This window comes from Protopterus annectens, chromosome 4.part1 (genome assembly GCF_019279795.1).
Source record: "Protopterus annectens isolate FY-2018-M chromosome 4.part1, PAN1.0, whole genome shotgun sequence".
NCBI lineage: Eukaryota > Metazoa > Chordata > Ceratodontiformes > Protopteridae > Protopterus > Protopterus annectens.
Genome location: NC_056734.1, coordinates 22,523,438 through 22,535,583, shown reverse-complemented (window position 1 = coordinate 22,535,583; position 12,146 = coordinate 22,523,438).

Sequence of the window (12,146 nt, the reverse complement as noted above, 5' to 3'; positions counted from 1 at the left end):
GCTGTTTGGAATTTTTTTCTCCAAAGTACAAGGAGAAACTAAAGGTCTGTGGCTGACAAAGTTTGCTGATGACTCCAAATTGGGAGTGGTCATAGAATCTCCAACAGCACTACTAGATAGGGGCCAAGGGTACTAGCTGCTAGTACAAGGGTCTAGGGAAATACTAAAGGGGCAGTGAATACCGCACAACATGGCTGGGCTAATATATGCCTTTGGGCAGATAGCCCAGTACCAACCTATGAACCTATGTCAACATCCTACAAAAGGGTCTTACAAAAACAAATGATAGGTGCCAAAGTCATGGCCTTAAACTCAATGCAGAAAATGTATTATCATTCCTTTCAGTAAGAGTGATGTTCCTACTAACTACCACACTAATAGCAAGACCTTAAGTATGCACTCAGTGGTGAGAGACCTGATCACTCAGGTTGACAGCAACCCTACCTTTGACTACCATGTCTCAACAATGGTAAGAAGGGTATTCTGTATTTCTCATCTCAGAAGTAAGAGCATTGCCTCCAGAAAAAAAAAAAAAAAAAAAAAGACGTTAGAACATCCCTGTACTCTTTTCTCATCATGTCAATAACTTAATACAACACCCCTTTTGCTATATACCTTTCCAAGCAGCTGCAGCAATTGGAGAGACAACAAAGGTTCCTTACAAAGAATATTCAAGATCTTCAGCATCTGTCTTATGTGGATCATCTGAAATCACTGTCATTTTATTCTGTTTCATACAGACTACTCAGAGGTGATCTCTGCCTTGCACACAAGGCAATCTCTGACCCTGCTTTATTGGAAATGCTGCATATCAGTAAGCCAAATGGTACACACAGTGTGTTCACTTTAAAGACCTTAACCTGGTATGTGACATTAATATAACTTGCAGGAGGGACAGATTTGTTTCCCAGAGGTTACCACACCTTTGGAACAGACTCCCACTTCACGTCAGAGCACCTCATTGGGCCTCTGGACAATTGGATGGGTATATGTAAATTCACCCCAGGGGTTCCACCTGTGTCCCTCTTGGACAGGGGCAACAGGTGCCAATTGAGGAAATAATGGTAGAACTTGGCTAGGCTTGTAAGGGCCCTAGGGACATTAGCCTAGTAACTTGCTATGATCCTATGATCCTATGATGCTATGATCCTATTCATATTATTGCACAATATACTCCAGGTTCAACACTTACCTTGTAAATCCAGCAGTTTCAATAGTTTTAGTTCAAGGCTGATTCTGTCTAATGCAAGCAGTACCTAGCCAATACATGGGGAGGTAAAGGCTATGAGGGTTGCCTGTCATCAATGTTACTAATGTGAGTAGGAGGAAGGTTTTAGGCCATTAGGTGGTGTGTGCTATGCATTGTCCCTTAGCCAATGCAAGGGCATATTGAGCACATCTACATCTGCCTACACCCACAGCAGCTACTGGATCCCCCTTTGACTCCTCATCTGTGTGTGACTGTGGTGACCTTGGCATTGGTGGTGAGATGTGTGCTCCTTCCCCTGGTTGATCCTGCTGAAGCTGTTTCTCAGGATGATGTTATGTAGCATGACACTTACTGTGAATATTTCAGTACCTGTCCATGGATTGTACTGCAGGCCTCCCCCAGATGTATCTAGGCACGAGAACCATGACTTCACCAGCCCAAACATATGCTCTATGATATTTCTGATTTGAGCATATGCCTCATTATGGTGATCTTCATTGGGTGTGTGTGCATTTCTTATGGGTGCCATCAGCCACGGTACTAGTGCATAACCTACACCCCCCAGTAAATGACCATGTGGGATATTCTCCCAGTGAATATCTGATACAGTTGGGAGGTATGCCAGATATGTGAGCTGTGGTAACTGCCAAGGTTGCCACCAGACACGTTCACACTGATTCTCTTGACATTACACATGACTTGTTAGTTAACAGAATGGAAGCTCTTTCTATTAATGTAAAACCTTCCTTGTTCCCTGGTTGGTACCTTAATTTCTATATGTGTACAAACTATGACACCCAGTACTTCAGGGTAGTGTACTACAGGTTAGAACTCCTGCATATTTCTGGACCTATTCTCAGAAGTATTGGGAAAATATATGTGGTGACTAGAAGATTAGAGCATAGCATTCAAAAATTGATGGAGTATCCTGGATGCTGAAGCCTGTGACACACACAATATATCCCCTGTTGGTCTCTGAAATATACCTGTAGCTTAGATTTTTACTTTTGTCTCCACTGGGATGGATTCCCCTCCCTGAATATCACTCCTATAGGTCTCCGGACTGATTGTTTGCCTGTTGGAGACTTCATGGATGATAAGGGAGGTTTGCTTGCTGAGTGGAGGCAGGGTTCACTGGAATGCATGTTAACTTGGCTACGTGTTCTCATCAGGAGGAATACTAGAATTATGGACAAACTATGGGGGGACATCACTGAATTACAAACTAAATTAATTTTGGAGGTCTCTCACCAGAAGTATCAAAAGCTGTTCAATGAAGTCAACATTAAGGTTCAGAAGGTTGAATAAAATGTTTTGGATCGTAAGAAAAGAAAATTATTAAGAGATATGAGGGACTTTGATAGTAACATGGTGTATTCCTGGCAACATAAGGGGCTTTTCAACAAACTGAGATCTGGAAAGCATATGCTAAAGAGGTTTTAATGACTTTTCTGTGTCATCAGGAGATACCAGCATTAGCAGGAAAAGTGTTTCCTTTGAGGAAATATGTTCTGAGGATTTGAATGAACAAATATCACCAAAAAACACAACACAAAGTCAGCAGTCCTGCCAGCGGGGACAAGCATGGTCCAAAAGAACATGGGGGAAGCAGAATTACAACAGCAAGAAGAAAAAGTAAGATTTTATGTTAACATTCAGGCACCTACAAACTTTCCATTGACAGGGTGAACGTGCTGTTTATCCTGACTCTAATCATGCCAGTTTAAAGTGGAACAACCAGCGGTTACAAATTATTAGTTTATCTGGTATGAATATTACACAGAATGCTGAAAGAGTACTGTTAAGAGGGGCTAAATTTGTTCCCACCATTGTTCCCCCGCTGGCTGATATTAGTTTAGATGTTAAAAAATTCTGCCGTAAGTTAAATCTTAAGGTGTTTTTTCATTAGTGATATAGTTCGCAGGTGGATAACATAGAGTATATTGATTCAAAATAAGATGGTTTGCTGGATTTAACATGAAACCGATATGTTTTTTCAATGTTTAGATAATGATGCTGTTATAACAGATGTATATGATAATGTTGATAATGTTGATGGTGAGGTTAATCAAATTATGGAGGGTTATGTTACAGGTTATGGGCATTTAGCTCTGCCTGATTTACCTTCTCAGAACATGTTCATGCCTCCTAGACATACCAACGCCATAAACATTTTTGAGAACACAGTATGTAAAATGGTTGAACACAGGTTTGGGCCCCTTCTTAAAACAATTTAATTCTTACAATCTCAGTAAGGATGAATGGTTAGCTTTGCAAGATCTATGTCTGGATAATGTTATTTTTAAACCAGCTGATAAAGGGGGTAACTGAGTTGTGATGGACAAAATACAATATGATGAGATGGTCCATCAGATTCTTTTTGTGGAAGATGATTATGGCAAATTACCTCACAACCCAGTTAAATATTATAGTCAAGAATTAAGTGAGCTTTTGGAATGGGGGGGTGATTGGGTTTCTTAAAATCTAAATATGTCAAATAACTGATTGTTAGGGACCCTAGGGACCCCATTTTTTATGCCATTCCTAAAGTCTACAAAAGCTTAACTAACCACCCTGGTAGACCCATAATTTCAGGTATTGGGTCATATTTAGAGCATGTCAACTTATTTCTTGATTTACATCTCAAAAAATACTTACCTTTCATTCCTTCTCACATTAAGAATATGAATGATGTATGAAAAGATTTGTGTAATCTTGAGTGGCAAAGGGATTAATTTTTGGCAACAGTTGATGTCAGTGCTTTATATGCCAATATAGAAAAAAGATGGGAATGGAAGCTTTGGCAAGAGTTATGGGGGAGAGACCCTGTACATCTTTTCTGTTGGTTCTTTTGGAATTCTGTTTGACCCACAATTATTTTAATGTAAGGATGAAGTTTTTTTTGCAATTGAAGGGAACAGCCATGGGGGGAAGCTTTTGCCCCCTCAGACACTATCATATACAAGGGGGGTTTTGAGAGGCAGTTTATGCTCTTGAATGAATATGTTGTGAATAACATAATTTATTACAAGAGATACACTGATGATCTGATTTTTATTTGTAAAGGTAAACAGGATGGATTTGTGAATTTTATGCAACTTGTGAATAACAACGCTCATGGCTTAAATTTTACATGGAATGTAGATGCCAGGAACATTTTACTTCAATGATGAGAATAGGATACAACATATACCTTTTAGGAAGCCTACTTCTGTGAATAGTTTTTTGCATGCTGATAGCATGCATCCCCCCATTTAACTGAATCCTTGCCCTATGGGGAATTTAGAAGGATCTTTTTTTATAATACTTCTGAGGTAGAGTTAAGGGATATATATTTGGATGAAGTTCATGAGCATCTGAGCTCTTGAGGATATACAGATTATATTCTCCACAGGGCCAGGCAGAAAGTGTAGTGAAGGGGACATTTTGGTTATAGGGTTACTCAAAGTAATGTAGTAACTGAAAAATGTCTGGAAAAATTATTTTTTTGTCACCAGATATTTGGAATTTTCCCCTGTGTTGGAAAGAAGTGTTAAACAAGTTTGGAATGTTGTTTATGAAGATGCTTCAGTAAGCTTTTTTTCCCTAAACATATCACTTTTTCTTATGGGATATAGTAATTTAAAGGAGCTACACACACTAGTATTTCTAAAAGGGTGTTGGTGGGCAGAGTAGGAGCTTATCAATGTGGTAATTGTTCTGTATGTGAGCAATTCAGGAATTTGAATGGACGTAAAATCAATGCGAAGTTGTATTCAGCCACAGAGTATTATAACTGCAACTCTTGTGGTGCAATCATCGGCTGTGGCTGTGATTGTACCTGCTGGTATATTGGGCCAAGAACCAGAAAAGTTAAGATACGTATCTTGGAACACTTGGGAGACATTAGGAGACATAAAGTGGAGAGCCCAGTAGTGGCTCATTTTATGTCTAAACATGAGGGGGTCAGCAAATAAGTTTGTTCTTTAGTGTATTAGCACGACCTTCAGTTAATAATGGTAATTTCAGAAGGGAATTAAATTAATTAGAATATAGAATGATTATTAACTTTCATACTCTATTTCCCAGAGGTATGAATTTGGATAGTAATTATACTTTGTAAAACATTTGTTATTCACTAACATTTTTATTGTGAGTTTTTTACTTAAATATTAGTGGATGTTTTTCAATTCAATGATGAAATATTTTGTATTTTTATATGGTGAGCTTTAAGTATTAATATGTGCTTTTTCACTTCCCTGGTGAAATATTTTGCAGAATTAATTATTTAATTGGCTAATTAACCAATATGTGCTTTGTATCAGGAGTATAAATGGATGTGGTTTTATTCATGCATTATTCCTTGAAGGCAAAAGGCCGAGGTACCAGAATAAAGTTTCTGAGATCTGGTTATCCTTGGTGTCTGTGTGTTTCCTATTGTTGAGGCTTCTTCTACTGGTGGTTTTGGAGTGTTCTTGTGCTTTGTGTTTTTTTTCCTTTTCCCCTCGATTTGCCCTGGCTCTGAGTTGAGGACTACAGAGGTTGTAGAATTCCTGTACTGTATCTCTGTCCACCTCGTAGTGCTGTCCAATTTCCACAACATGTAAGTTATAAGTTACCTGGGGTCTGAAAACTCTTCTTCTTGACCTTGGTCTGTTAGCAGTGGCAGCAGCATAAACTTCAGCCTGCTGCACATGCACATGAATTAAAGCAACAACAGTCCCTAACATTGTTTCTGCATAGACTCCTTTCCATGGCTGTATTCCATGGAAAGCCAGCACTGAATTTATATGGTTGGTTTATAGCTTGTTGAATAGCTCCTCCTTGGATTGGTTTATTAGCATACAAATCAGCTGCTTATGCTGTAATTTGCATGCTATAGTGTTTACCTTGTTTGCTAGGTGGTGCGTGGCTCTACACACTGTGTAGAGCCGCTTACTGAATCCAAAATGCTGCGCTACTGTGTGCGCATTGCAATGGACTGTGTAGGCTTTATTGAATCTGTCTGGGAGACTTAACTATAGACTGGTAATTCATAAATTCCACTATCTCTCTGAATCCATAAACTTATTCAACTTCAGACAATTAATAACCACACCTACTAGAATCAATAAAACATACGAGAGACACTCATCATTAGACTGGATTTTTATAAACAAACCAGACAAACTGACAATAGTAAGCTTCCTCTCAGATAGCATATGTGACTACATACCAACAACATATGCTATTAGAATTCACTATTACCTAGATAAACATATTACCTATAATCAAATATGAAATACAACCAATTTCATCAAAGATATTTTCAATGAAATATTAAAACGATTTAACTGGAATGTACTTAGAAAAATGTCACTAGATACTGTTGTAGAGCACTTTAATAACATAATCTCACAAACCTTAAATAATCTAGCACCAGTACGGAATAAAATAGTGAAGTCCATCCCCGGACCATGTCTCACAAGAGAACCAAAAAAAATCATGACAACAAGGGATAAAGCCTGGGAAAACTGGTATAAAAATAGAACTCAAAATGCCTTCCAGCAATTTGGACATCTTAGAAACCTTGCAAAACTCCATGTCAAACAGGATAAGCAAAGATACTGTATCATCCTACAAGACTAACATGAAAACAACCCAAAACTGTTTTGTCTTCACTAAATAAACTTCTCCCCCCTGGCAAGACCACCACCCCTTGTCCAAAACAGACAATACGACAGACTCTGTCTCCACACAGCTACATTATACAATCAATATTATCTCTCTTAGACACTAATACATCTGCCCCCTGTCTCTACCCCTTTCCAATAAAAACATCCTACAGCTTTTTAATTTTAGTCCAGTACCTACCTCGCTTATACGGACATTGGTCCTTAAACTAAAAACTACTTCCACAGCTGTAGACCAGCTGCCAGCAGACTAACCAAAAATGGCTACAGGCATCATAGCCTTCCCTGTGTCCATACTAATTAATAGGTTCATAGTAAAAAGATACCTCTCATCACTGTGGAAAAAAATCCTTCATCATATCACTGCACAAATGTAGCACATCTACAGAGTTTAATAACTACAGAAGAATAGCAATACTCTCTCCCTCTCCAAAATATTAGAGAAATGCATCCATATGCAGCTGAAGCAATATCTAACCTCAAATAACCTGTCCTCAGAAACACAACATGGCTTTAGGCCCAGGCAGAGCACCACTACTACCCTACTACATTTTACCAATATAACAAACCAACATAGAAACAATGCCCTGCTTATGTCCACCATGTTCTTAAACTTGTCAAAGGCATTTGATACTGTCTCACATCAACAAGTGCTCATTCAATTCTCCTCAATAGGATTTTCACAATACTCATTGTTGTGATTTCTTAGTTACCTATCTGGTAGGCAACATGCCTTTAAATGGCAATAAACCTACTCATCCTTTCAGTCAGTTACTACAGGTGTCTCTCAGGACTCTATCCTGGGTCCTCTCCTATTTAATATATTTATTAATGACCTCCATACTTCCACTCACCATGCTAGTTAAGTTCAGTATGCAGATGACACAACATTAATATGTGCAGCCTCAATAATAAATAAGCTCTGAAACATTATCCAAAAATCTTTATCCTCTGTAAAAACTTGGATCAAAGAATCAACCCCAAGGACACTAAGTTAATGGCTTTTACCTTAAAATGTTGCCAAAATCAAAAGCAATTTTTTGCCATAAAGTCAGCAAATAGCACTGTCATTGAAACTGTAACTCACAGTAAATGTGTAGATGCTATAATAGATGACAGTCTTAAATATGAACAGAATATACTGTGCACCATTAAATCTACACAACAAAAATGAGGTTTCCTTTATCGGAGCAATGGATTCCTTTCATATACTGCAAGAAAAGCTCTAGCCACCACATTCTTATTGCCAACTCTCTTACACACCGCTCCTATCATAACAAACTTAAACGATGCTCAAAGAAAGAAACTTGACTCCAGCTACAATAAAATAGCTAGATTTCATACCAATCTCTCTCATAGGACCCACCATTGTCATAACATAAAGCAATTAAACTAGCTTGAAATGCATAACTGCCTAACATATAAACAAATAGCTACAGCACCAAAAACTCATTCATCATCCAGAAAAATGCCCTGCACTATATAGCTTTTTACTGACCTACTGCCCAACAAGGGACCTCTGCTCTAGTACAAATTCTTATTACTTGCAAGTAAGTCAAATGATGTTGCAAGGCACTTGCTCTATTCCCAGTAAGCTGCTAAACTCTGGAATAGTATCCCCACACAAATAAAACTCTTTGACAAACTCACTCGTTTTAAACCACTGTTTAAACAGCATCTTAAACAGTCCTGGTCCTGCACATGCTCATCACAAGGTTGAGAGTTTGTGTTCACTGATTTATTCTCACCAAATACTCTTCCTTTGCAGAATACACTCAACCTTTCACTGAAATGACAAAACAATTTTTGCACATAACTGCTGCCTGTTCAATCCACTAAGTTACATGTGGGCTTTCTCTTTAGTAATTTCCACCTCTGTAAAATCTTAGAATGTAGAAATGTAACTACTCTGTGCTTAATTGGAATTTAGTATAAAGCAATGTAAGCAAATGGAGACGTTCCCACTAAGCAAAGACAAATTAACTAACTAACTAACTAACTAACTAACTAACTAACTAACTAACTAACTAAATTAATTAATAAACAATAAAAAGAAAAGGATCAGAATAAAAAGTCCAGCTCACAGATGAGGTAAATGCAGTAGATTGGTCTCCTCTACACGAGCAGGAAGAATACAGTAAAGACAGAAAAATATTTTTATAGTCATCAATATTACAAAATAGAATGAAGGGTCCTAATAAGGAGGCAAATCTTGGATAAGGTGGGAGATGATAGAAGACCACCAAAAAATGCTCTAGTTAAATATAAAAGAACCAAAATTCAATTACTAACAAAGGTAGCAAACACTTCATGCCTCTCAGGGTATGTTATTTTAGTTCATTTTAGTCACTAAATGGATTATGTGAGAAATTGTTAGGTACCTACTTACACTGCATCTTTACAATAAAGTTGAATTCATCATGACATCTCTTCTACTGATTCATAGCCTACCTTCTACTTTAGAATTTAGTCCTCCAAGATTGTTTATAAAAATTTGGAAAATCTCTCCCTAAAATACAACCTGAAGGTTTTCATTCCCCCCATTTTATGAACAACTTTAATCTTAGCATACATCTTTAATTAATCACACAATGAAGGTGAACTTCCCATCAGCATGCCACTGTTAGATCTATCTATCAATTCATGCACAACCCCTTTTTCCTACTTTTGCACATCGGGGTCATGTTGTCACCAGGCAATCTCGCAAATACATTCAATTCTATGGTGAATTTGGGGTGTCCAATCCACCTACTGCATATCTTTAGAATGTGGGAGAAAACCAGACCACCCAGTCAAACCCCATATGAACACAGGGAGGATATTCAGACTCTGCACAGAAGGCATCCCAGTTGGGAATTCAACCAGGGAGCCTCATGCTCTGAGGTGACAATCCTATCTGCTGCACCATTGTGAAGTCTTATATTAGGACTCTCTACATAATGTCTTCTCCTGCTTCCCCTCAAGATGTCAGGCCTAATTAGATTGTACTGTACTAGTAAATACCAGAAAAATATAATCCATGTTGGGGGCATATTATCCTGACTAGAGATATACCTTAACATATTAAACAGTTTTCAAACTGTAATGTCTTATTTTGATTTTAGACTTTAATTCTTCTTTGGGCTTATTATTATCTCTGTTTGACTAAAGTAGTAATTGCATATCCTTAAAACAGAGTTATTGCAAAAGCAAAGATGTTGGAGAATGTATTCATCTTTAGAAATGGTGCTTCGATGAATATGATAAATTTCAGCTTGCTCCATCTGTCAATATTAGATTTGATTGATTTTATGCTATCCTCAATGGCTTCCTGGTAAAATGTCTTCTATCCAATATATGTTTAACTCCTGCATATTTCACTATTGTAAGGACTATATTAAGGATGCATAATTTAGTGTTAAAATGGGATGGTAATTGCTAAATTGTAACAATGCTGATTTATTTAAATTTTGTGTGTAGGTGGCAGCCTTACATTAATTGTCAATCATATATATTAGATGTTTCATGCAAATTATACGACTGTCTAAGCATACTAACGTACCATCTGTGAAGAAAGTGACTTTTGTGGAGGGATATATATATATATATATATATATATATATATATATATATATATATATATATATATATATATACGATGTCATAAATGAGTCTGTGACTTACCTTTCTATGGAAAAGCATTTCAAATGAAAGGATGAGTACATGAGGGGAAAGAAGTTAAGACTGCCTTGTTCGACTACTGAATTGTATGGTTACAGAATATGATGCTGATTTATACAATGAATGGATGTTACTGTGGAAATTGACACAGTATTTAAAAATCTCTAGTTGTTTTAATAACTAATGTACATGACTTCTGTCAAAAGCCTTACTAGCATTTAATGCAAAGACAGCCTGATATCTGTCAGTTGATTTTTTTTGTAAAAAAGGATTGGTTTCAGTCCGACATTATTTTTACTGTTTAATGTCCATGCATAAGGCCTGTTTAGAAATCTGAAATCATAAATTTGGCAATAAATCTGCATCTTCTGATGCTGTTCATAGTCAATACTTTTATCTATATTAATAAAAGGAATCAATGAAAAGATTGCAATTAGAGATAGAATGGAGTTGGTTTTCGAATGTGATATTAATAAAAGGAATAGGTGTACATATTTGCAATTAGAGGTAGAATGGAGGTTTTTTTCGAATGTGATATTAATAAAAGGAATCGAAGTATAGATTGCAATTAGAGATAGAATGGAGTTGGTTTTCAAATGTGATATTAATAAAATAAATTGGTGTGTAGTTTACAGTTAGAGGTAGAATAGAGTTGTTTTTTGAATATGATATTAATAAAAGGAATCAATGTATAGACTGCAATTAGAGGTAGAATGGAGTTGGTTTTTGAATGCGATATTAATAAAATGAATCGATGTATAGATTGCAATTAGAGATAGAATGGATTTGGTTTTCAAATGTGATATTAATAAAAGAAATTGGTGTATAGTTTGCAATTAGAGGTAGAATGGAGTTGGTTTTCAAATTTGAAATTATTTTCACTCGATTCAAGAAGCTGTGTTTTAAACCATATTCCCAGATGCAGTTGAAAATCTCTAACAGAAGCTGAACTATTTTGTAACTTGAATGTTTTATATCAGATCGGATTATACCTATCAGGGTATGGGTTTTATAAAATATTAAAGTGTCTATGGCTTTGCGTATTTTATTAAGTTTAAGGTTTAGGCCAAGATGTTCCCTAGATCATGGACTAAGGAGGATTTAAATGATGTCAGAAAGCTGTGTCATGTGATGAAATATGTTCCTTACTCAAAATGCAGACTATTTTATATGTTTGGCATATAGCATTTATTTTAAAATTCTTATCTAACTATAAGATTTGTGTTTTCACAGAAACTATATATTGAGTATGTTTCTCCTTGCAGTAAGATACTGGATTATATAGAACTATGATATATTTCTTCAAAGAAGCCCATCATTTATTGTAGGAGATATCTGGTTATATATATATATGAATTAGTAATATTCTATAAATAACTTATCACTGTAAATAAGATCTTGATTATCCTTAATATGTTAATGCTGCATCTGTAGTTAAATTGTCAAAAGTAATATAAGAATAGTTAAAATTCAGAGATAAAGGAAATGGTGTAAGAAAGACCTTGAATTTATGATAAAGTCTGAAAAAAATATGAAAGAAATTAAGTAGAGATTAAGAAAAAGTAATTTCTCATCTGGGTTTTATATCATTGCAAAAAATGTGAAGTCACTCCCATCTGGATACA